General features: G+C 45.2%; 1 long non-coding RNA gene across 1 annotated transcript in view; it reads left to right on the forward strand.

Annotated features, from left to right (window-relative positions):
* LOC146062558 (uncharacterized) overlaps positions 1-11,578 on the forward strand; it is a 16,353-nt gene extending 4,775 nt beyond the window's left edge. The window contains exon 4 of the long non-coding RNA XR_014471390.1: positions 11,252-11,578. This is a non-coding gene — a long non-coding RNA (uncharacterized LOC146062558). The remainder of the gene's footprint in view (positions 1-11,251) is intronic.
* Positions 11,579-24,572: the final 12,994 nt, after the last annotated feature.

The following is a 24,572-nucleotide window of genomic DNA, read 5'->3' on the forward strand; positions in this document are numbered from 1 at the left end:
CCACCCTCTCTCTCTCTCCACCCTCTCTCTCTCTATCCACCCACCCTCTCTCTCTCTCTCCACCCTCTCTCTCTCTCTCCACCCTCTCTCACCTCACCCTCTCTCTCTCTCTCTCGCCTCACCCTCTCTCTCTCTCGCCTCACCCTCTCTCTCTCTCTCGCCTCACCCTCTCTCTCTCTCGCCTCACCCTCTCTCTCTCTTGCCTCACCCTCTCTCTCTCTCGCCTCACCCTCTCTCGCCTCACCCTCTCTCTCTCTCGCCTCACCCTCTCTCTCTCCTCACCCTCTCTCTCTCCTCACCCTCTCTCTCTCCTCACCCTCTCTCTCTCTCTCGCCTCTAATAACGTGAAATAATTACCTTCGATATATTCAGTCACCTCTGCTTTACCTTAACTTTACTGATCTGATCAGGAGAATACAAGAATAAGATACCACACAGTTGGATCATAATTGCAAGTATTCTATCGTTTATTTGCACGGACACATATATTTGTACACAGTAACAAAAGCATGCCCCTCCCTTCAGGGGTAGGGTCTTACAGGAAATTCATACATATTCATTATGACCCTCCTCAATGGGGTTGGACTTTAACCAGAATATTGGTTCAAACATGATTTGCGTAGCAAACGTGCACTTCCATTTTGTAACATAGGAGTGGACTTCCAGTAAACTGGATTACCCTAGACCTCCATTATTCCTGCCCCCTAATGCTGTTTGTCTGGAAAGTACCTAATGCCTTACATAGGCAGAAATCTGGTTCTAGCTGCCTCTGTGGTTATTTACAGACAGTTGACCACTGTCTGGAAATACAGTACTTCCTCAAACCTGGGTGTAACTTCTAATGTTTCAGCTAACGCTGCAAAAGCCAAATATCAGCTTACAAATCACATTGTTTAACTTATTGTAAAATTTATCAGCTCATATGTGCTTTGTAATAATTCTTATCTATTACCCATATGAATATGCAGACCCCAGGGGGGTCTCTATCACCTCACCCTCTCTCTCTCTCGCCTCACCCTCTCTCTCGCCTCACCCTCTCTCTCTCTCTCGCCTCACCCTCACTCTCTCTCTCACCCTCACTCTCTCTCTCTCGCCTCACCCTCTCTCGCCTCACCCTTTCTCTCTCTCCACCCTCTCTCTCTCGCCTCACCCTCTCTCCACCCTCTCTCTCTACCCTCTCTCTCTCCACCCTCTCTCTCCACCCTCTCTCTCCACCCTTTCTCTCCACCCTCTCTCTCTCTCCACCCTCTCTCTCTCCACTCTCTCTCTCTCGCCTCACCCTCTCTCTCTCCTCACCCTCTCTCTCCACCCTCTCTCTCTCCACCCTCTCTCCCTCTCTCTCTCCACCTCTCTCTCTCTCTCTCCACCCTCTCTCTCTCTCTCCACCCTCTCTCTCTCTCTCCACCCTCTCTCTCTCTTTCCACCCTCTCTCTCTTCACCCTCTCTCTGCACCCACTCTCTCTCTCTCCACCCACTCTCTCTCTCCACCCTCTCTCTCTCTCCTCTCTCTCTCCACCCTCTCTCTCTCTCCACCCTCTCTCCCCTCTCTCTCCACCCTCTCTCTCTCTCTCCACCCTCTCTCGCCTCACACTCTCTCGCCTCACCCTCTCTCTCGCCTCACCCCCCTCTCTCTCTCTCGCCTCACCCCCCCTCTCTCTCTCTCTCTCTCGCCTCACCCTCTCTCTCTCTCGCCTCACCCTCTCTCTCTCGCCTCACCCTCTCTCTCTCTCGCCTCAACCTCTCTCTCTCTCTCTCGCCTCACCCTCTCTCTCTCTCTCGCCTCACCCTCTCTCTCTCGCCTCACCCTCTCTCTCTCTCGCCTCACCCTCTCTCTCTCGCCTCACCCTCTCTCTCTCTCGCCTCACCCTCTCTCTCTCACCATTAGATGTCCCGCTTTGTTTACCATCCCGGACTTGCAGCCCCCATATAATAACGTGAAATAATTACCTTCGATATATTCAGTCACCTCTGCTTTACCTTACCTTTACTGATCTGATCAGGAGAATACAAGAATAAGATACCACACAGTTGGATCATAATTGCAAGTATTCTATCGTTTATTTGCACGGACACATATATTTGTACACAGTAACAAAAGCATGCCCCTCCCTTCAGGGGTAGGGTCTTACAGGAAATTCATACATATTCATTATGACCCTCCTCAATGGGGTTGGACTTTAACCAGAATATTGGTTCAAACATGATTTGCGTAGCAAACGTGCACTTCCATTTTGTAACATAGGAGTGGACTTCCAGTAAACTGGATTACCCTAGACCTCCATTATTCCTGCCCCCTAATGCTGTTTGTCTGGAAAGTACCTAATGCCTTACATAGGCAGAAATCTGGTTCTAGCTGCCTCTGTGGTTATTTACAGACAGTTGACCACTGTCTGGAAATTCAGTACTTCCTCAAACCTGGGTGTAACTTCTAATGTTTCAGCTAACGCTGCAAAAGCCAAATATCAGCTTACAAATCACATTGTTTAACTTATTGTAAAATTTATCAGCTCATATGTGCTTTGTAATAATTCTTATCTATTACCCATATGAATATGCAGACCCCAGGGGGGTCTCTATCATTCCCTCATTTTGTACAATAATTAAACATGATGTCATGTTCATTCGCAAACTACATATTGCATACATGGTTTTAGCTGGACTACCTAGACCAGGAATACTCAGAATAGGTAAGAACATCATACAGTGAAATCTTCCTAACTGCAGACGAAACAGTCTAACTTAATAGTGATAGTGGATATTTCTCTGAAACATGTTGCTCTTGTTGCTTGTGTCTCAGAGGGCTGATGACCATTCTCTCACATCCATCAGGCCAGACTGATTCTCTGCTTTCTGTGCTCCACCATTCCTGAGTTTCCCAAACCGATCTGGTCATTGCTGATTTACATTTCTTCTGGCAAACAGAGAACATACACATGAGTATATTGAAAGTGACATACTGTAAGCAAGTAACAATATTTCTATAATATTTAAAGCAAACATCGCTATACCTACTATATGTCCCATAATTCCTGTAATTCATGTTGCTGGATTAAGCTAAATTAACCATCCTGAATTCCCTTTAATAATCTGCTTCTTCAAATCCTTGACTCTAGCTATGTTCCTCTATAGCAGGGCTCCTCAAACTATCTTTCTCTGGGATCCCATCAGGAAATAAAAATAATGACTGGACCCCAGCAAGTTACTGCAGAAGGTCATAACATCACATGTGTAGTCAGCAGACAGCACATGCATGGCAGCATTTGTGGAGGCACAGAGTGATTGGAGGAGTCGAGAATAACAGACAATTCAACAGATGTTCCAGACTCCCTGAATCACTGACTGAGATTAGAAAAATAATCAGCCTGATGGGCAGCAATAGGGAGTTATGACCCCATGCTGAGAAAGTCGGGACCCACTTTTTTAGAACCGCTGCTCTATAGTCTCTTCAATTTACATCAGACTGGTAATTATAACATGCTCTTGGTACAGCCAAACACATATCTGTTTTTTAGCTGCACGGTACAAATCTAAATATTTACAAATAATTTTGATCTGTGGCACTGACATAAAAATAATCCTTTTTGGTCATTCTGCTTATCAGAATGTCTACCTAGTCTATTAGCTAGTGAGGAGTTACAAAGATACCCAGTGATGCTAATATTTATCAACTCTATAGTGGTTAATGGGACTCCTAACCAACGCTTGGATCCCATGCCTTGAAAAAGATAGCTAGTCTATCGAAACCGGTTGGCCAGAAGGGGACCAGCGCAGTGGATTCCATCCAGAGGGAAGGAGAACTTATCAGGGCCTGTTTTGTTTAACCACCCATGCTATTTTTGTCTGCAATTCTTTGTAGACCATCCTATTTGTCTTTTCTTATGCATAATAATAATACATTTGGAAAGTGAATTTGGACCTCATACTGAGGATCCGGAGTGCCTATGGTGACTTCACTGTCCCTCCCTATGTGCTATTTGTCTGCTTTATGTAGACAACTTTAACGGTACGGGTTCTGACAACATTCCTTTTAATTGATAATAATTATCGTTTAAACAGTATATCACTATTGTTGGGTATAATTTGTTTCCTTTTTTGGTACCCCATGTGGGAGGACCGTTTGGACCCGAAAGACCATTTGATTTAAAGTTTCAGCACTCAGAAACATACCAAGGTCCTTTTCTGTGGTAATGCATGGATCTTGAATTAAAAGGGGAAAGTGAACAGACCCAGCAATCTCTTAATTTTAATTTTTGCTACTTGGTAATGGGCCTGTACTATTTGAGTCAGCCCATGTCTGAGGCTTCTCTGCTTTATCAGAAACGTAATCAGGTATCTTCATTATCACTACCATAAACCATATTACTGTCACTTATCGTAGCTGCTAGGCACAAAATACAGCCTCAGACCCTTATCAGGTTTGGGCCTTAATAACATTTTAGCAAACTGCATCGTTGAACTTAACTTTCAGCTTTTGAGCTTTGCAGATGTTGGAGTAGTCAGTTTGGACTTGTATTTCAGGCATATACTGCAGTTCTGTGCTCTTTGGTACTGTAACTGCTTCTTTCTTTCTGTGGACTTGTCATTGCAGCTTGCTTTGCTTCAGCATCTGCTAGATTGCTTTCTTTGGTCTGGTTCCCTGTGTGTGCTTGTATCTTTATGATAGTTACTTTGTATGACTTCATCAGTGCTTGGAAAAGTTTTTTTTATGAGGTCAGCGTGCTGTCTCTGGAATCTGTATAAAGGTTTGCTGTTGTGTTCTTCGCATGTTTCAATGCTTTAGTGAGGGCCACAAGTTCTGCTGCTTATGCTGACAGCTGTACTGGTAAGGCTCTAGAAATCACCACCTCACTCTCTGTGGTGACATCATAGCCGGTGTAGGGTGTGCCATCTTCATAATATCTGGACCCATCAATATACAGTTCATAATGAGCATTGGGTATGGGGGTGTCATGGACGTATGGGAATGTCTGAGTCTCTTGTTTCATCAAAGCAAGTCAATCATGGGAAAAATTTATGACATGAATATTCGCTTCTCACCTCCACCTTCTTCCGAATCTACTTCCATTCTCTGGGCTGCTGTAGATAAAGGTGTGCTTGTAGAAGGTGCTTGTTCCAATATTCTCCCCCATTTTGAACATTTGATGTTCACACGAGAATTGTTGGCGGGTTAAGATGCATCTCTTTATTGTCGCCTTGGTTGCACTCAATATGTAAACTTCATACTTGGTGAGTCTGGCTGCTGATAGGTGCTTAGTTCTTGCTTATTGCAGAATTTCAGTTACCACATGTGGTACTTGTACAGTCAGTTCATGATTGAGAACAATGTCTTTTAATACAGCTGCAGGTGCTTCTTGGATAATATTTTCAGGCTTGCTGGAGTAGTAAGCAAGAGGTCTTTGTTTTGTCCCATGTAGCTGTGTAAGGACTCCCAGTGCGTGTTCCTTTTCCTCATGACAGTAGAGGAAAAAGGATTTTGAATAGTCTGTAAAGCCTAGAGCCAGTGAAGAAGCTATGGCTGCCTTTAGTTGCTGAATCGCTTGAGACATTTCTTCATCTGATGGGCATGGACTTCTTTGTAGCATCGTACAAGGTTTGCATATAAACTGATGCAAGATGGATCCAGTCACTGCAATAGCCAACCAGGCCTAGGAATGACCTTATTTGTTTAACAGTCTTTGGTACCTTGGCTTGCAGTATGAGCTTATTCCTCTCTTCTGTCAGGTATCTGATGCCTTGAGAAATGCAGTGGCCCAAGAATATGACTTTGTGTTTGCAGAGCTGTAATTTGTCTTTCAATGCCCTGCAGTCTTGCTCTTCCAGGAACTTGAGTAGGGACACTGTTTCCTTATGGCATTTTGGCTTTAGTTGTTGTGGTTAACAGGAGGTCATCATCACAAGCTGGGTGTCTTCTGTGTAGAGGGGTCTCCAAGCCTGGAGAACCAGTGACATGGCTTCAGTGTAGTCACTTCAGTTAATCATGTACAACGGTATTGTTTGCTAACAGTTCTTGTGAGTCTTTGATGATAAGCATAGAGCAGAGTGCATTGGCCAATCATTCACCGTAAACCAGGCCCCTGATGGTGGGATCTGATCCAGCAAGGTGTGTCGATTTTAGGCACAATGGGACAGTTTATTAGCAGTCTTTCAATGACTTCTCTTGTACCAGTCTGTATTGAACTTCACCAGAACCGGTGACATCATATTTCTGGACAGAATAGGTGTATTGCTGTGGAGATCTGCACTGCACAAGGACATCAGACCACAGGAAGGCTTGGACTTATTTGCTGATGGCTGCTGGCTGCTGTTTGTTCTGTGGTGAGTGGACATTGCAGTTGCATGCTGACATCCAATATTCATTTTTTTCTTTCCTTCCAAATCGGGCAGCATGGTATCAGCAAAGTCTGCAGGGAAAAAAACTAAAAAAACAAACACAAAACCAGCAACTCCTATTTCTGGCATATAGTTTTCTTTTATACTATTTGACTTTTATTTCCTAATAGTTTAATACATGTTGTGACATTATGTCACAGGATGTGAGGAATTAAACTTTGTATGGGCGTTCATTTATCATTGATAGGTAAAGGGGTTGGCTTACTCTTCCGGAGTAGGACTGTCTGTCCGCCCAACCAAATGCCTAGTAATGTACTTCCTCATTTAGTTCATTTTGCTACTTCTATTTCACACACAGACATTACACATAATTGTATTACTAAGAGACTGTAGTTTCTGCCCTGTGTGAAGATCATACCTTGTGGAAATAACACACCTGCTCCATCAACATGGATTACTGCGTCTTCATACCTTCCCACGAGGTTAGTCAAGATGTTTTTTTTCCTTGAATATCTATCTATGCTAAAACATTACCTTTTGGGTTTATCTGATTCTTAGATTATAAAGTCTGTCCCAAGATTGAACAACATTTTATACGGGTGCTTTGTTCTAATATACATATTTCCTCTTTTCTATATATTTTTTTCCCCAACTTCCTCTAAATCTTTAAAAAATCTGTAATTACACTTAATATTACATATGAACTAATTTAATTCAGGGCATAAAGCCGTGGTTCCCAAAACTGTGTGCCTAGGCACCCTGGGGTGCCTCAGGACACTTGCAGGGGTGCCTTGGGTTGATGGACCAGGATCAATTCATGTTAGTTATGTGCAATGTAACAGGCAAAAACAGTGCTGGTGGCTGCTAATTATAATATATGTGGACAAACAGGAGCAAATCCTGTCCCTCACCAGATAACTGTGACATATAAACACAATGCACTTAATTTTTCTTTTTTCCTAAATTTCTCAATAAGAAACATTTGGCCTAGGGGTGCCTTGAAAACATTTTGATGCTTTAGGGTGCCGTGAAAAGCCCTGGCACAAAACATCTAACAATCTATAGTTAGCAGCATTTGTCATTATAGTGTTTTACTGTAATGGTCTGCTTCTGACAATTTGCTCTAAATCTATTCAACAAAAATCTACATATATATATACACACACATAATAACAGTTTATTATAACTAAATTCTAGAGGACTTAAAAATATTCATATTTTTAACAATTCAAGTTGTCTCGAAACTTCAGGAAGTTCCTCTTTTTTATTGTGTAACAGGAAACATCTATGAAATATATCTCTGTCTTAGTAAAAACTGAGTAATATTGTGCTGTTTTTTGGTGGGTTTCATTTATCACAATACTGTAAGTACATCTTTACTTGTTGTGATATTGTAAGTCTCAAATATCCATATAATCCTGTAACTGTGACTAGCAACCATCTGTATTTAGGAATTTCTGCCAAGCCTGAGAATCCAAGGTCCCTTGTTCGGGATAAATTGGCCCTTTTCCTTAAGATTACATTGACATTCCTGATTTTTTTTCTCCCGACCTTCGATGCAACTATTTTTCTAAAGGGGAACGTTCCATATTCTCACTCCCGTCACCTGACTTGAACCACTTGTTCAAGGGCGTGGCCTTATCCACCTGCGGTGTGACGGGATATGTCTGTGTGCAAGGAAGTAAAACTGTGTATTGCTAGCTAGGATTTGTTATGGATCTGTCTAAGGCTGCTGTATGAAAAACAACAAACCCCTCCCACCATCTCAATCTATTTCTATGAATGAGACCTTGACTTCTGTATCTGTTGTCCCTGTGAAAGTGCTATTATTTTGCACAATTTCTGTCTCTAAATGGCAACCAACCATAATAACAAAATCTACTACTTTGTGTTCATCAGTGACCTGAACAGTTAACTGAATTTATACTGGTTCTTTAATGCCAGCCGTTATTTTTGTCCTAAAATAATGCCCACTAAAATTGTCAAACAAAACTACAATTACAATCTGAACAAGGTGTGACATGGAACAATGTGACAATGTGAGTTTGCAAGTCTCCTTTCTTTATTTACTATTAAAAAACCTCATTATATTAATTTCAAAAACCTCTGTTTCAAATATGACAACTCAATACTAGGACAGTTTGTCTGATCACATCATTTTGTACATTAACTGTAGTTTTAAAATCTGTTGGTCTTGTTATCGCAATTGTGATTCTCTATAATAATCTTTTATCTTATAACATAGGACTATACTATTTTTACACTTTACACAAGTTCCATGTAGTGACATAGGTCATAGAGACCACTATTCCATAAGGGCTGTGTCCTAATTGGTTCAATATAACACTGTGTACACACAGCACAATTTAGCATGAAATTTTAGATGACACTGAACCTTATTCACCTTAATATTTACCAGACAGTCAGACAACACAAAACATTTTTACAGATTTACTTTACCAAAGTGATACCACAGGGTGTAATCTTTCATGCTGGTTCCGTGAAGGTAACCATAGTGGTCCATCATTCATTCAACATTTACTTTAGACAGAACAGTAACATTTCTACTGTCACAAAATACTATTTCAAAATACAATGCATTGTTAAAAATGTGTGATCTGAATATTTCGGGTTACTAAAAATGGCGTAAAAAGGGTGACATAAATGTATAATTTGTTCTATATTAACGTGGCTAGACTGATGCACAGAGAGGGTCTGACTAAGCAACAGTGATCGTAAAGCAACCAATCTTCTGTTTGCTTACCCGGGGTTGTCAGAGTCTCCCTGCGTTATCCAGCATAGAACTGAGACCATTAGATGTCCCGCTTTGTTTACCATCCCGGACTTGCAGCCCCCATATAATAACGTGAAATAATTACCTTCGATATATTCAGTCACCTCTGCTTTACCTTACCTTTACTGATCTGATCAGGAGAATACAAGAATAAGATACCACACAGTTGGATCATAATTGCAAGTATTCTATCGTTTATTTGCACGGACACATATATTTGTACACAGTAACAAAAGCATGCCCCTCCCTTCAGGGGTAGGGTCTTACAGGAAATTCATACATATTCATTATGACCCTCCTCAATGGGGTTGGACTTTAACCAGAATATTGGTTCAAACATGATTTGCGTAGCAAACGTGCACTTCCATTTTGTAACATAGGAGTGGACTTCCAGTAAACTGGATTACCCTAGACCTCCATTATTCCTGCCCCCTAATGCTGTTTGTCTGGAAAGTACCTAATGCCTTACATAGGCAGAAATCTGGTTCTAGCTGCCTCTGTGGTTATTTACAGACAGTTGACCACTGTCTGGAAATACAGTACTTCCTCAAACCTGGGTGTAACTTCTAATGTTTCAGCTAACGCTGCAAAAGCCAAATATCAGCTTACAAATCACATTGTTTAACTTATTGTAAAATTTATCAGCTCATATGTGCTTTGTAATAATTCTTATCTATTACCCATATGAATATGCAGACCCCAGGGGGGTCTCTATCACCTCACCCTCTCTCTCTCTCGCCTCACCCTCTCTCTCGCCTCACCCTCTCTCTCTCTCTCGCCTCACCCTCACTCTCTCTCTCACCCTCACTCTCTCTCTCTCGCCTCACCCTCTCTCGCCTCACCCTTTCTCTCTCTCCACCCTCTCTCTCTCGCCTCACCCTCTCTCCACCCTCTCTCTCTACCCTCTCTCTCTCCACCCTCTCTCTCCACCCTCTCTCTCCACCCTTTCTCTCCACCCTCTCTCTCTCTCCACCCTCTCTCTCTCCACTCTCTCTCTCTCGCCTCACCCTCTCTCTCTCCTCACCCTCTCTCTCCACCCTCTCTCTCTCCACCCTCTCTCCCTCTCTCTCTCCACCTCTCTCTCTCTCTCTCCACCCTCTCTCTCTCTCTCCACCCTCTCTCTCTCTCTCCACCCTCTCTCTCTCTTTCCACCCTCTCTCTCTCCACCCTCTCTCTGCACCCACTCTCTCTCTCTCCACCCACTCTCTCTCTCCACCCTCTCTCTCTCTCCTCTCTCTCTCCACCCTCTCTCTCTCTCCACCCTCTCTCCCCTCTCTCTCCACCCTCTCTCTCTCTCTCTCCACCCTCTCTCGCCTCACACTCTCTCGCCTCACCCTCTCTCTCGCCTCACCCCCCTCTCTCTCTCTCGCCTCACCCCCCCTCTCTCTCTCTCTCTCTCGCCTCACCCTCTCTCTCTCTCGCCTCACCCTCTCTCTCTCGCCTCACCCTCTCTCTCTCTCGCCTCACCCTCTCTCTCTCTCGCCTCACCCTCTCTCTCTCTCTCGCCTCACCCTCTCTCTCTCTCGCCTCACCCTCTCTCTCTCTCGCCTCACCCTCTCTCTCTCGCCTCACCCTCTCTCTCTCTCGCCTCACCCTCTCTCTCTCGCCTCACTCTCTCTCGCCTCACTCTCTCTCTCTCGCCTCACCCTCTCTCTCGCCTCACCCTCTCTCCACCCTCTCTCTCCACCCTCTCTCTCTACCCTCTCTCTCTCCCCTCTCTCTCTCCACCCTCTCTCTCCACCCTCTCTCTCTCGCCTCACCCTCTCGCGCCTCACCCGTTCTCTCTCTCTCGCCTCACCCCTGTTCTCTCTCTCGCCTCACCCCTGTTCTCTCTCTCTCGCCTCACCCCTGTTCTCTCTCTCTCGCCTCACCCCTGTTCTCTCTCTCTCTCGCCTCACCCCTGTTCTCTCTCTCTCGCCTCACCCCTGTTCTCTCTCTCTCGCCTCACCCTCTCTCTCGCCTCACCCCTGTTCTCTCTCTCTCGCGTGCGCCTCACCCCTGCTCTCTCTCTCGCGTGCCTCACCCCTGCTCTCTCTCTCGCGCGCGCCTCACCCCTGCTCTCTCTTCCCATTCTCTTTCTCTCTCCTCCCCACCACTTTCCTCACACTTTCTCTCTCTCTCTCTCAGACTGCCAGGGACCCAGTGGTGGGGTGCAGGAAGAGAAGACCCAGCACCGGGGAGATGGAGGAGACAACTAGCACTCAATGAGATCTTAGGCTTGCATTGTGTTTTACAATCATTCTCCTTTTGTCTAGATTGTATTGTTTAATCATACTGTCTGCATTGTATGATTGTATTTTGCTTATTGTTGCTATTATGTTTCTAATGATTGTGTAGTGCTGTGCGTCAATAGCAACTAATACATGTTGGTGGTGTTCAAGGCTGTGTGATGCACATCACTGTTTATGTGCTGATTACGGCAGCGTGGTGACATGTGGACGTAGGTGCAGTTGCGCTGTGATGGTACAACGCTCAGATGACGCTGGTAACGCTGTGTGCTTGATATGTATAAATATGTTCAATATTGTACTGTTTTTTTATGTCCTGACGAAGAAGCTAATAAATGTTGCCTTTCAAAATTGCTGGGTGCACGCATAGGTTATATGACTAGCTACAGCGGCGCCTGGCAGCTCCTTCTTCTGCTGTGCACAGGGCCAATGGGTGAGGGTGATCCAGCACATTTTACCAGGCAGCACGGCATGGGTCTGGATGGCTGCTGCCATCCACTGAACTCAGTGACCACAAACAAGTAACTTGCTGGAATGCCAGCGATCCCCAGTCAAGTGTCAGCCTGCAGGCCCTCCCTTGTCCCTGCAGGGGACAGCCTGTCTGCCCACCCAGCCTGCCATCTGCTCCCTCCTGTGACTGCGGACCCCTCCCCCATAGCCCTGCAGGTGACAGCCTGCTCCCTCCTGTACCACCCCCTCCTTGAAGGTGACATCATGCCCCATACTTCCTCCTCTGCCTGCGAAACCCCCCCACCCTTTACAGGTGACAGCACCCCCCCCCCCTTTGCCCCTGCAGGTGACCGCATGCTCGCTCCTGTTCCTGCAACACCTCTCCCATCGCCCACCAGCCACTGCAGGTGACAGCACTATACTGCCTCTTAAGGGGCATTGTAGTGACAACAGTGTGTGTGTGTGGGGGGGGGGCCCTATGGAGATTTTGCTGTGGGGCCCACAAGGTTCAAGTTACGCCCCTGCCTAAAACCTTTTCGATCTACTTCTGAACAAGTGCTAATTTGACTGATTTAATGCTTTGAAAATGCAATGAAATTGTCTCGTGTAGGCCCCTTAAAGACTTGTACACACAATGCAATTTCAGCCTTTATCGCAGAAGATATGGTCGCTGTCAAGCAGCTTCCCCCGGCAATCGGCTCTTTCCCCGTGAGACTTTCCCTGGCAGTGTTTTCTTTCATCAGTGACCATCTCTGGTCGCTGATGAAATCAGGACACTGAGCAATATATTACTCACTAATATATTGCTCCGTGTGTTCAATCTGTACAAACCCCATGACATTAGACAAACCCCATGATTGCAGTTATGAGTGGCTTCATGGGGAAGGGGTGTGGCCACAAAATACCAATTTATATTATGGAGCACAATTGTCTCCAATATTCAAATTACGGCAACAGAGTTCCACATACATAAATGCCCCCACAGTGCAGGTACTCTGCGGACAGAATACACTCTTCCCGGCATACTGTTTCCTAGGTGGCGGGTAATGTGGGTGCTGCAGCTGCAAATTAGCAAGTTAATATGGCGGCCCAGCAGCGGGACTCAGGCCCGTGGGTGCTCATCATTTTCCGTGGGTGCTCGGGCCCTTGTGCACCCACAGAATCGGCACCTACAGTATGCACCTGAGCAGCATTTAATTGCAAAGCATGGCCTGTTACTAATCCAAATTTAACATTTGATTTAAAGAAAAAGAATTTAAGCACACAAAAATAAATCCATTTTGCAAGTTTGCTTAACATTTAATGTTTAAGATAAAAAAATGTTTTGAATATATTTGAATAGCAATATCACAGCAAAAGCACATATGAAGTACTACTTTGACAAACTATGACAAATCACATATATCAATATAGAGCTATTACATAATTATAAACGTTTTTATTGAATATGCCTCAATGTGTATGATTAAGGTACAGATGGAGCCGGTCGCAGCTTTGCAGGGTATGGCGGAAGAATTGCCAGCCGCCATCCCCCGCCAGCCGATCTGCGAAAGGGGATGTGCGCGCGTCCTCTTCGGACGGCGCTTCCCCCGGGTCCCGGTATAGCTAGTTTCAACTATACATTCTACAGTATATAAGACAAAATGGTGTATTCAATGTGGAGACACACGGGGGGAGAGGATGGAATTTTTTGGTGAGGAATTGCCATCCTCACGTCCAGCCACCTCACCGCTTTCTACGTTCCAGGAATCTTCGCTGTCAGAGGACGGCGAGGCTTCCCCTAAATGGTGAGGTTTGCTGCAAATGCAGTGAGCCCACCGCATTTTGTGTCAAACCTCACTGTTTTGACAGCCACACTCGCCATTTCCACCTCATCTCAAGGAACAGGCAAGGTGGAAACGGTGAGTGAGGGGGAAGCGTTAAATACTGATGGCAGGCTATCAGCGCTGCTCACCGTATAGCTCTCCTGTATTGAGTACACCCCTTAGTTTCCAGCTAAGAAACTGTTGGAGTTGTAACTAGGTAATAAAAAAAGAGACAACATACACAATGTGTAGCTATGTAAAGCTTTAATAACTGTCGTTAGCATAACACTTATGGGAGCTATTGAACTGTCTGTATTCCACTTCCTCTTGCATTAATACTCAGTCTAAATAAAGGCTCAGTGGGATTGGGTTGACCTGGCTGGGGATAAGGGTGTTATACCATAGGATGGATATTTCCTCTGTTGGGAAGTAGTATTCATTTGTTTGTATTGAAGAATGCAAATACACTTCAACAGGTGTGATTGCATGTATAGAAGAATCTGTCCTAGGATCAGGAATTTCTAATCTCTGGTTTCCGAGATTTTCAATTTGAGTCGGCCTTCCACTATCCAAAATTTGTCCAAGACTGTAGGTTTTGACACCAAAGCATGTACAGTATGATGTCACACAGTGACTTTTTATGATTTTTCATTTTTGTTCCTGTAAATGAAACAAATTAAAAAGTACTCCAATTATCTAATAATATTGGGGTTGATTATATTCTTCGCGCTGTGTATACTGCCGGGAGAGAGGTCACAGAGCTATTCTAATCAGCGTAATGCTATATTGGAGAATGCCGGTACTCGTGTGTTTGATCGCTTAAAAGTGCATCGCCACTCTAGTTTTGTCATATTTCTGCTCACAAACTGGGAGGAGTGCAAGCAGAAATCTACTTGTCATCATTGGCAGTCCCTGGAGACTAACCCCTCCCCCCCCCAGCACACCAAAGCCCGACCCTCCACCACCAACGCCCCACCGGACTCACCCCATGCCACATCCCACCCACACCCCTACCGTCACCCACGCACACCCCCAACTCCTACACCCCCTGCACACACACACACACAAACAAACCACCATTGCACCCATCCCTCCATCACCAAAACAAGAGCACACACACAGCCCCCCCCCGCACCTGCACCTCTACTACCTGCAGCACACCCACACCTGCCCCTCACGCACCACCACCAAACACTCTCCGCCACCTGCCGCAACCCCACACCTGCCATTAACCCCCACCCATGGTACTATTGCTCCCTCCCACGGCACCCCCCTCAACCCAGACCTCCACAACATGCAGTACCCCTGCACCCAGCCGCACCAACACCGCACACCCCCATTCCCCACGTGCTGTACCCATGCATCCATTCCTCCCCCATACACACCTCCCCCGCTCCCACAGCACACCCCCTCTCAGTCCACCCGTGCACCCCTGCTCCTAACCAACCCACATGGCCCACCCCTGCACCTGCTATTCCACACATAGTATCCCCACACCCACCACTCTCCCACCCACACCACCCCCAAGCACTCTTGCACCCGACCCTCACCCACCGCACCCCCACAGACAACACCACCACACCTACCCCTCTGCCACCCGCAGCACCCCCATATCCACCACAGGCAACATCGCACCCGCCCCCCTCTCCATCCTGCAGTACACCCACCCCTACATAAAGGGGCTCACAGGTTAAGGGGGCAGAGCCCCTTACGATGGTGTGAAGAGCGCCCGTAGGGCGCGATGAATCACCTAGTATATAATATTCACCTTGTGCGTTTTTTTAAACACAGAAATGACAGAAGGTCGATACAAGCCTAAGGTTGACATGAGCATGGTGGACAAGTTATTCAGGTAAGACCAAATGCAAGATTTGTAGAGGGGCGTTTCCAGGATAGATTATATATTACAATATGGGTGGGGGGTAGATCCCTTAATAGGGAGAACGCTCACCACACAGCACTCCAAGGTCTTTCAGAGTCAGTGATGACTGTTTATTGCAACATTTTGGAGCACACATATGGGGGTATGGTAAATGTTGGCTATGGTGCTACGGAGAATGAGCCAAAATTCACATTATGCGACAGTAAGAATGAAGGGACAGCGATTATGACAGCGAGGATGCAGGGACAGAGATCATGACATCAGGGGACACAGGGTCAGAGAGCTTGACAGTGGGGATGCAAGGCAGAGAAAATGCACTATAGGGCAGAAAAGAAACACTATAGCAGGCTATTTACTTTGCCAGCCTACCATGGGTCCAGCAGCGGTGGGGATGAAAGCCGGGCATAGCCTACATGGGTGAGGGTGTCATTGAGAGAAAGGGAGAGAGACAGGGAGAAAGAATTATAGAGAGGGGGAGAGAAGGGGTATCAGGGAGAGACATGGAGTAAGAGGGTGTCAGGTAGAGAAAAGGGGAGAAACGGAGTAAGAGAGGGTGTCAGGGAAAGAGATGGAGAGAGAGAGAATGATAGGGTGTCAGAAAAGAGAAAGGGGGAGAGAGAATAAGTGAGAGATACAGAGAGAATCAGGGAGAGACAGGGAGTAAGACAGAGAGAGTGTGTTTCAGGGTTAGAGACAACGTCAGGTAGAGACTGAGAGAAAGGAGAAAAGTGGGGAAGGTGGTGGGGTGGAAAGCTTTAAAGGGGAAGAGAGAGCAGGGGAGAGAAAAAGGGGAGAGGGAGAGAGAGGGGGAGAGCGGAGGAGGGTAAGCAGAGGAGAGGAGGAATAAAGGGGAGCAGAAGAGGGAGAGCGGAGGAGAGGAGGGTGTAGCGGTGGAGGATAGTAGGAAGGGGAGCAGAGGAGAGGATAAAGCAGACATAGGAAAGCAGGAGAGGGGGTGAGGAGGGGAAGTGAAGGAGAGGTAGTGAACAGAGGAGAGGAGAAGGGAAAGTAGTGGAGGGGTTGAGGAGTAGCGGGGAGGAGAGGAAGCAGAGGAGAGGTGGTGGGAAAGCAGAGGAGAGGAGGAGGGGGAGCGGAGACGGTGGTGGGGGAGCTGAGGAGGAGTGGAGAACGGAGAGTAGGAGCAGACAAGAGGAGGAGGAGGAGAGGAGGCGTGGAGGATGAGTGATGAATGGAGAGAAGGGGAGGGGGTGCGGAGGAGAGGAGGTAAGCAGGAGGGAAGCAAAGGAGAGGGGGAGTGGAGGTGTTGGGGGAGCTGAGGAGGAGGGGAGAATGGAGAGCAGGAGCAGACAAGAGGAGCAGAGGGGGAGAGGAGTAGATAGGGGAAGGAGGAGGTGTAGAGGAGGAGTGAGGAAGGGAGCGCAGTGCAAGCCAGCGCTGTGTACCTCCTCTCAGGATCAGCAGCGATGGTAGCGATGGTTTTTCTGCCCCTGCTCCCAGGTCTGCAGCACTCTCTCTCCTCGGTGCTAGTCATCTCCTCCTGCTCATCTCCCTGGTACAAGGTCACCGGCAGTCTGAGAGAGAGAAGTGTGGGGAAATTGGTGAGAAGGAGAAAGATAGAGGGGAAAGAGAGAGCAGGGGAGAGGAGGATGGGAAGTGGAAGAAAGAGTGGGATAAGGGAAGAAGGAGCAGAAGAGTGGAGGCAGAGGACAAGGAGCAGAATAGAGGAAATGTACGAGGAGGGGAAGGAGAGGAGGGAGCGGAGGATGGAGAGTAAATGAGGAGGAGGTGGGGGAGATGAGGGAAGGAGAAGGAGGAGTGGAAGGGAAGGAGAGGAGAAGGGAGAGCAAGAACGGAGGAGGGAAAGTGAAGGAGAGGAGGAGGGGAGCATAGGAGAGGTGAAGCAGAGAAGGTAGAGCAGGAGAGGTGGTGAGGAGAAGGGGGAGGGGGTGAGGAGGTGTGGAGAAAGAGCGGAGAAGGGAGAGCCGTATACGCAGGCGCAGTGTACCTCTTGTCATCGGTGCTGAATGCTACATGATCATCAATGGAATGCCGGGTTTTCTACCCCTGCTCATGGGTCTGCTGCATTCTCTTTCCCAAGTGCTAGTCATCTCATCCTTCATCTTCCCGGCGCTGGGTCTTCTTTTCCTGCACCCCACAGCTGGGTCCCTGGCAGTCTGAGGGAGAGAGGAAAGTTGTGGAGAGTCAGGGAGAGGGAGAGAGGGAGAGGCAGGGGAGAAGGGAGTGCAGTGCAAGCTGGCACTGTGTACCTCTTGTCACGATCAGCAGCAATGCTAGCAGGTATTTTTCCGCCCCTGCTGCCGGGTCTGCTGCATGCTCTCTCCTGCGGTGCTAGTCATCTCTTCCTGCTCCATCTCCCCGTCGCTGGGTCTTCTTTTCCTTCACCCCAGCAGAGAGAGAGCGCAGTGTGGGGAAATTGGTGAGGAGGAGAGAGATAGAGGGGAAAGAGAGAGCAGGGGAGAGCTTCTCCGCTCCTTCTCCACACATCCACTTCCCATCCTCCTCACCCCCTCTCCTCTGCTCCCCCTCCTCCTCTCCTTCACTTTCCCTCCTCTGCTCCTGCTCTCCCTTCTGAAAATGCAGATTTAGACTTGTAGGCATTGTGTGAACAAGATAGCGTTGAAAAATCTGCTCCAGCTTATTCCGCCTTAGAGAAAACCGCGTTGACATTTTTTCCAAATGCCTTGCAATATCTCCTTAACGAAAAGAGCTAGAAGGCTGAAAATGCAGATTTAGACTTGTAGGCATTGTGTGAACAAGATAGCGTTGAAAAATCGGCTCTAGCTCATTCCGCTTTGGAGAAAACCGCGTTGACATTTTTTCCAAATGCCTTGCAATATCTCCTTAACGAAAAGAGCTAGAAGGCTGAAAATGCAGATTTAGACTTGTAGGCATTGTGTGAACAAGATAGCGTTGAAAAATCTGCTCCAGCTTATTCCGCCTTAGAGAAAACCACGTTGACATTTTTTCCAAATGCCTTGCAATATCTCCTTAACGAAAAGAGCTAGAAGGCTGAAAATGCAGATTTAGACTTGTAGGCATTGTATGAACAAGATAGCGTTGAAAAATCTGCTCCGGCTTATTCCGCCTTAGAGAAAACCACGTTGACATTTTTTCCAAATGCCTTGCAATATCTCCTTAACGAAAAGAGCTAGAAGGCTGAAAATGCAGATTTAGACCTGTAGGCATTGTGTGAACAAGATAGCGTTGAAAAATCGGCTCTAGCTTATTCCGCCTTAGAGAAAACCGCGTTGACATTTTTTCCAAATGCCTTGCAATATCTCCTTAACGAAAAGAGCTAGAAGGCTGAAAATGCAGATTTAGACTTGTAGGCATTGTGTGAACAAGATAGCGTTGAAAAATCGGCTCTAGCTTGTTCCGCCTTAGAGAAAACCGCGTTGACATTTTTTCCAAATGCCTTGCAATATCTCCTTAACGAAAAGAGCTAGAAGGCTGAAAATGCAGATTTAGACTTGTAGGCATTGTATGAACAAGATAGCGTTGAAAAATCTGCTCCGGCTTATTCCGCCTTAGAGAAAACCACGTTGACATTTTTTCCAAATGCCTTGCAATATCTCCTTAACGAAAAGAGCTAGAAGGCTGAAAATGCAGATTTAGACCTGTAGGCATTGTGTGAACAAGATAGCGTTGAAAAATCGGCTCTAGCTTATTCCGCCTTAGAGAAAACCGCGTTGACATTTTTTCCAAATGCCTTGCAATATCTCCTTAACGAAAAGAGCTAGAAGGCTGAAAATGCAGATTTAGACTTGTAGGCATTGTGTGAACAAGATAGCGTTGAAAAATCGTCTCTAGCTTATTCCGCCTTAGAGAAAACAGCGTTGACATTTTTTCCAAATGCCTTGCAATATCTCCTTAAGGAAAAGAGCTAGAAGGCTGAGAATGCAGATTTAGACTTGTAGGCATTGTGTGAACAAGATAGCGTTGAAAAATCGGCTCTAGCTTGTTCCGCCTTAGAGAAAACCGCGTTGACATTTTTTCCAAATGCCTTGCAATATCTCCTTAACGAAAAGAGCTAGAAGGCTGAAAATGCAGATTTAGACTTGTAGGCATTGTGTGAACAAGATAGCGTTGAAAAATCTGCTCCAGCTTATTCCGCCTTAGAGAAAACCGCGTTGACATTTTTTCCAAATGCCTTGCAATATCTCCTTAACGAAAAGAGCTAGAAGGCTGAAAATGCAGATTTAGACTTGTAGGCATTGTGTGAACAAGATAGCGTTGAAAAATCGGCTCTAGCTCATTCCGCTTTGGAGAAAACCGCGTTGACATTTTTTCCAAATGCCTTGCAATATCTCCTTAACGAAAAGAGCTAGAAGGCTGAAAATGCAGATTTAGACTTGTAGGCATTGTGTGAACAAGATAGCGTTGAAAAATCTGCTCCAGCTTATTCCGCCTTAGAGAAAACCACGTTGAAATTTTTTCCAAATGCCTTGCAATATCTCCTTAACGAAAAGAGCTAGAAGGCTGAAAATGCAGATTTAGACTTGTAGGCATTGTATGAACAAGATAGCGTTGAAAAATCTGCTCCGGCTTATTCCGCCTTAGAGAAAACCACGTTGACATTTTTTCCAAATGCCTTGCAATATCTCCTTAACGAAAAGAGCTAGAAGGCTGAAAATGCAGATTTAGACCTGTAGGCATTGTGTGAACAAGATAGCGTTGAAAAATCGGCTCTAGCTTATTCCGCCTTAGAGAAAACCGCGTTGACATTTTTTCCAAATGCCTTGCAATATCTCCTTAACGAAAAGAGCTAGAAGGCTGAAAATGCAGATTTAGACTTGTAGGCATTGTGTGAACAAGATAGCGTTAAAAATTGGCTCTAGCTTGTTCCGCCTTAGAGAAAACCGCGTTGACATTTTTTCCAAATGCCTTGCAATATCTCCTTAACGAAAAGAGCTAGAAGGCTGAAAATGCAGATTTAGACTTGTAGGCATTGTATGAACAAGATAGCGTTGAAAAATCTGCTCCGGCTTATTCCGCCTTAGAGAAAACCACGTTGACATTTTTTCCAAATGCCTTGCAATATCTCCTTAACGAAAAGAGCTAGAAGGCTGAAAATGCAGATTTAGACTTGTAGGCATTGTGTGAACAAGATAGCGTTGAAAAATCGGCTCTAGCTTATTCCGCCTTAGAGAAAACCGCGTTGACATTTTTTCCAAATGCCTTGCAATATCTCCTTAACGAAAAGAGCTAGAAGGCTGAAAATGCAGATTTAGACTTGTAGGCATTGTGTGAACAAGATAGCGTTGAAAAATCGTCTCTAGCTTATTCCGCCTTCGAGAAAACAGCGTTGACATTTTTTCCAAATGCCTTGCAATATCTCCTTAAGGAAAAGAGCTAGAAGGCTGAGAATGCAGATTTAGACTTGTAGGCATTGTGTGAACAAGATAGCGTTGAAAAATCGGCTCTAGCTTGTTCCGCCTTAGAGAAAACCGCGTTGACATTTTTTCCAAATGCCTTGCAATATCTCCTTAACGAAAAGAGCTAGAAGGCTGAAAATGCAGATTTAGACTTGTAGGCATTGTGTGAACAAGATAGCGTTGAAAAATCGGCTCTAGCTTATTCCGCCTTAGAGAAAACGGCGTTGACATTTTTTCCAAATGCCTTGCAATATCTCCTTAACGAAAAGAGCTAGAAGGCTGAAAATGCAGATTTAGACTCGTAGGCATTGTGTGAACAAGATAGCGTTGAAAAATCGGCTCTAGCTCATTCCGCTTTGGAGAAAACCACGTTGACATTTTCCAAATGCCTTGCAATATCTCCTTAACGAAAAGAGCTAGAAGGCTGAAAATGCAGATTTAGACTTGTAGGCATTGTGTGAACAAGATAGCGTTGAAAAATCGGCCCCAGCTTATTCCGCCTTAGAGAAAACCGCGTTGACATTTTTTCCAAATGCCTTGCAATATCTCCTTAACGAAAAGAGCTAGAAGGCTGAAAATGCAGATTTAGACTTGTAGGCATTGTGTGAACAAGATAGCGTTGAAAAATCGGCCCCAGCTTATTCCGCCTTAGAGAAAACCGCGTTGACATTTTTTCCAAATGCCTTGCAATATCTCCTTAACGAAAAGAGCTAGAAGGCTGAAAATGCAGATTTAGACTTGTAGGCATTGTGTGAACAAGATAGCGTTGAAAAATCGGCCACAGCTTATTCCGGCTTAGAGAAAACCGCGTTGACATTTTTTCCAAATGCCTTGCAATATCTCCTTAACGGAAAGAGCTAGAAGGCTGAAAATGCAGATTTAGACTTGTAGGCATTGTGTGAACAAGATAGCGTTGAAAAATCGGCCCCAGCTTATTCCGCCTTAGAGAAAACCGCGTTGAAATTTTTTCCAAATGCCTTGCAATATCTCCTTAACGAAAAGAGCTAGAAGGCTGAAAATGCAGATTTAGACTTGTAGGCATTGTGTGAACAAGATAGGGTTGAAAAATCGGCCCCAGCTTATTCCGCCTTAGAGAAAACCGCGTTGACATTTTTTCCAAATGCCTTGCAATATCTCCTTAAAGAAAAGAGCTAAAAGGCTGAAAATGCAGATTTAGACTTGTAGGCATTGTGTGAACAAGATAGCGTTGAAAAATCGGCCCCAGCTTATTCCGCCTTAGAGAAAACCGCGTTGACATTTTTTCCAAATGCCTTGCAATATCTCCTTAACGAAAAGAGCTAGAAGGCTGAAAATGCAGATTTAGACTTGTAGGCATTGTGTGAACAAGATAGCGTTGAAAAATCGGCCCCAGCTTATTCCGCCTTAGAGAAAACCGCGTTGACATTTTTTCCAAATGCCTTGCAATATCTCCTTAACGAAAAGAGCTAGAAGGCTGAAAATGCAGATTTAGACTTGTAGGCATTGTGTGAACAAGATAGCGTTGAAAAATCGGCCACAGCTTATTCCGGCTTAGAGAAAACCGCGTTGACATTTTTTCCAAATGCCTTGCAATATCTCCTTAACGGAAAGAGCTAGAAGGCTGAAAATGCAGATTTAGACTTGTAGGCATTGTGTGAACAAGATAGCGTTGAAAAATCGGCCCCAGCTTATTCCGCCTTAGAGAAAACCGCGTTGAAATTTTTTCCAAATGCCTTGCAATATCTCCTTAACGAAAAGAGCTAGAAGGCTGAAAATGCAGATTTAGACTTGTAGGCATTGTGTGAACAAGATAGGGTTGAAAAATCGGCCCCAGCTTATTCCGCCTTAGAGAAAACCGCGTTGACATTTTTTCCAAATGCCTTGCAATATCTCCTTAACGAAAAGAGCTAGAAGGCTGAAAATGCAGATTTAGACTTGTAGGCATTGTGTGAACAAGATAGCGTTGAAAAATCGGACCCAGCTTATTCCGCCTTAGAGAAAACCGCGTTGACATTTTTTCCAAATGCCTTGCAATATCTCCTTAACGAAAAGAGCTAGAAGGCTGAGAATGCAGATTTAGACCTGTAGGCATTGTGTGAACAAGATAGCGTTGAAAAATCGGCCCCAGCTTATTCCGCCTTAGAGAAAACCGCGTTGACATTTTTTCCAAATGCCTTGCAATATCTCCTTAACGAAAAGAGCTAGAAGGCTGAAAATGCAGATTTAGACTTGTAGGCATTGTGTGAACAAGATAGCGTTGAAAAATCGGCCCCAGCTTATTCCGCCTTAGAGAAAACCGCATTGACATTTTTTCCAAATGCCTTGCAATATCTCCTTAACGAAAAGAGCTAGAAGGCTGAAAATGCAGATTTAGACTTGTAGGCATTGTGTGAACAAGATAGCGTTGAAAAATCGGCCCCAGCTTATTCCGCCTTAGAGAAAACCGCGTTGACATTTTTTCCAAATGCCTTGCAATATCTCCTTAACGAAAAGAGCTAGAAGGCTGAAAATGCAGATTTAGACTTGTAGGCATTGTGTGAACAAGATAGCGTTGAAAAATCGGCCCCAGCTTATTCCGCCTTAGAGAAAACCGCGTTGACATTTTTTCCAAATGCCTTGCAATATCTCCTTAACGAAAAGAGCTAGAAGGCTGAAAATGCAGATTTAGACTTGTAGGCATTGTGTGAACAAGATAGCGTTGAAAAATCGGCCCCAGCTTATTCCGCCTTAGAGAAAACCGCGTTGACATTTTCTCCAAATGCCTTGCAATATCTCCTTAACGAAAAGAGCTAGAAGGCTGAAAATGCAGATTTAGACTTGTAGGCATTGTGTGAACAAGATAGCGTTGAAAAATCGGCCCCAGCTTATTCCGCCTTAGAGAAAACCGCGTTGACATTTTTTCCAAATGCCTTGCAATATCTCCTTAACGAAAAGAGCTAGAAGGCTGAAAATGCAGATTTAGACTTGTAGGCATTGTGTGAACAAGATAGCGTTGAAAAATCGGCCACAGCTTATTCCGGCTTAGAGAAAACCGCGTTGACATTTTTTCCAAATGCCTTGCAATATCTCCTTAACGAAAAGAGCTAGAAGGCTGAAAATGCAGATTTAGACTTGTAGGCATTGTGTGAACAAGATAGCGTTGAAAAATCGGCCCCAGCTTATTCCGCCTTAGAGAAAACCGCGTTGAAATTTTTTCCAAATGCCTTGCAATATCTCCTTAACGAAAAGAGCTAGAAGGCTGAAAATGCAGATTTAGACTTGTAGGCATTGTGTGAACAAGATAGCGTTGAAAAATCGGCCCCAGCTTATTCCGCCTTAGAGAAAACCGCGTTGACATTTTTTCCAAATGCCTTGCAATATCTCCTTAACGAAAAGAGCTAGAAGGCTGAAAATGCAGATTTAGACTTGTAGGCATTGTGTGAACAAGATAGCGTTGAAAAATCGGACCCAGCTTATTCCGCCTTAGAGAAAACCGCGTTGACATTTTTTCCAAATGCCTTGCAATATCTCCTTAACGAAAAGAGCTAGAAGGCTGAGAATGCAGATTTAGACCTGTAGGCATTGTGTGAACAAGATAGCGTTGAAAAATCGGCCCCAGCTTATTCCGCCTTAGAGAAAACCGCGTTGACATTTTTTCCAAATGCCTTGCAATATCTCCTTAACGAAAAGAGCTAGAAGGCTGAAAATGCAGATTTAGACTTGTAGGCATTGTGTGAACAAGATAGCGTTGAAAAATCGGCCCCAGCT

Source organism: Crinia signifera, chromosome 3 (genome assembly GCF_055691185.1).
Source record: "Crinia signifera chromosome 3, ASM5569118v1, whole genome shotgun sequence".
Lineage (NCBI taxonomy): Eukaryota > Metazoa > Chordata > Amphibia > Anura > Myobatrachidae > Crinia > Crinia signifera.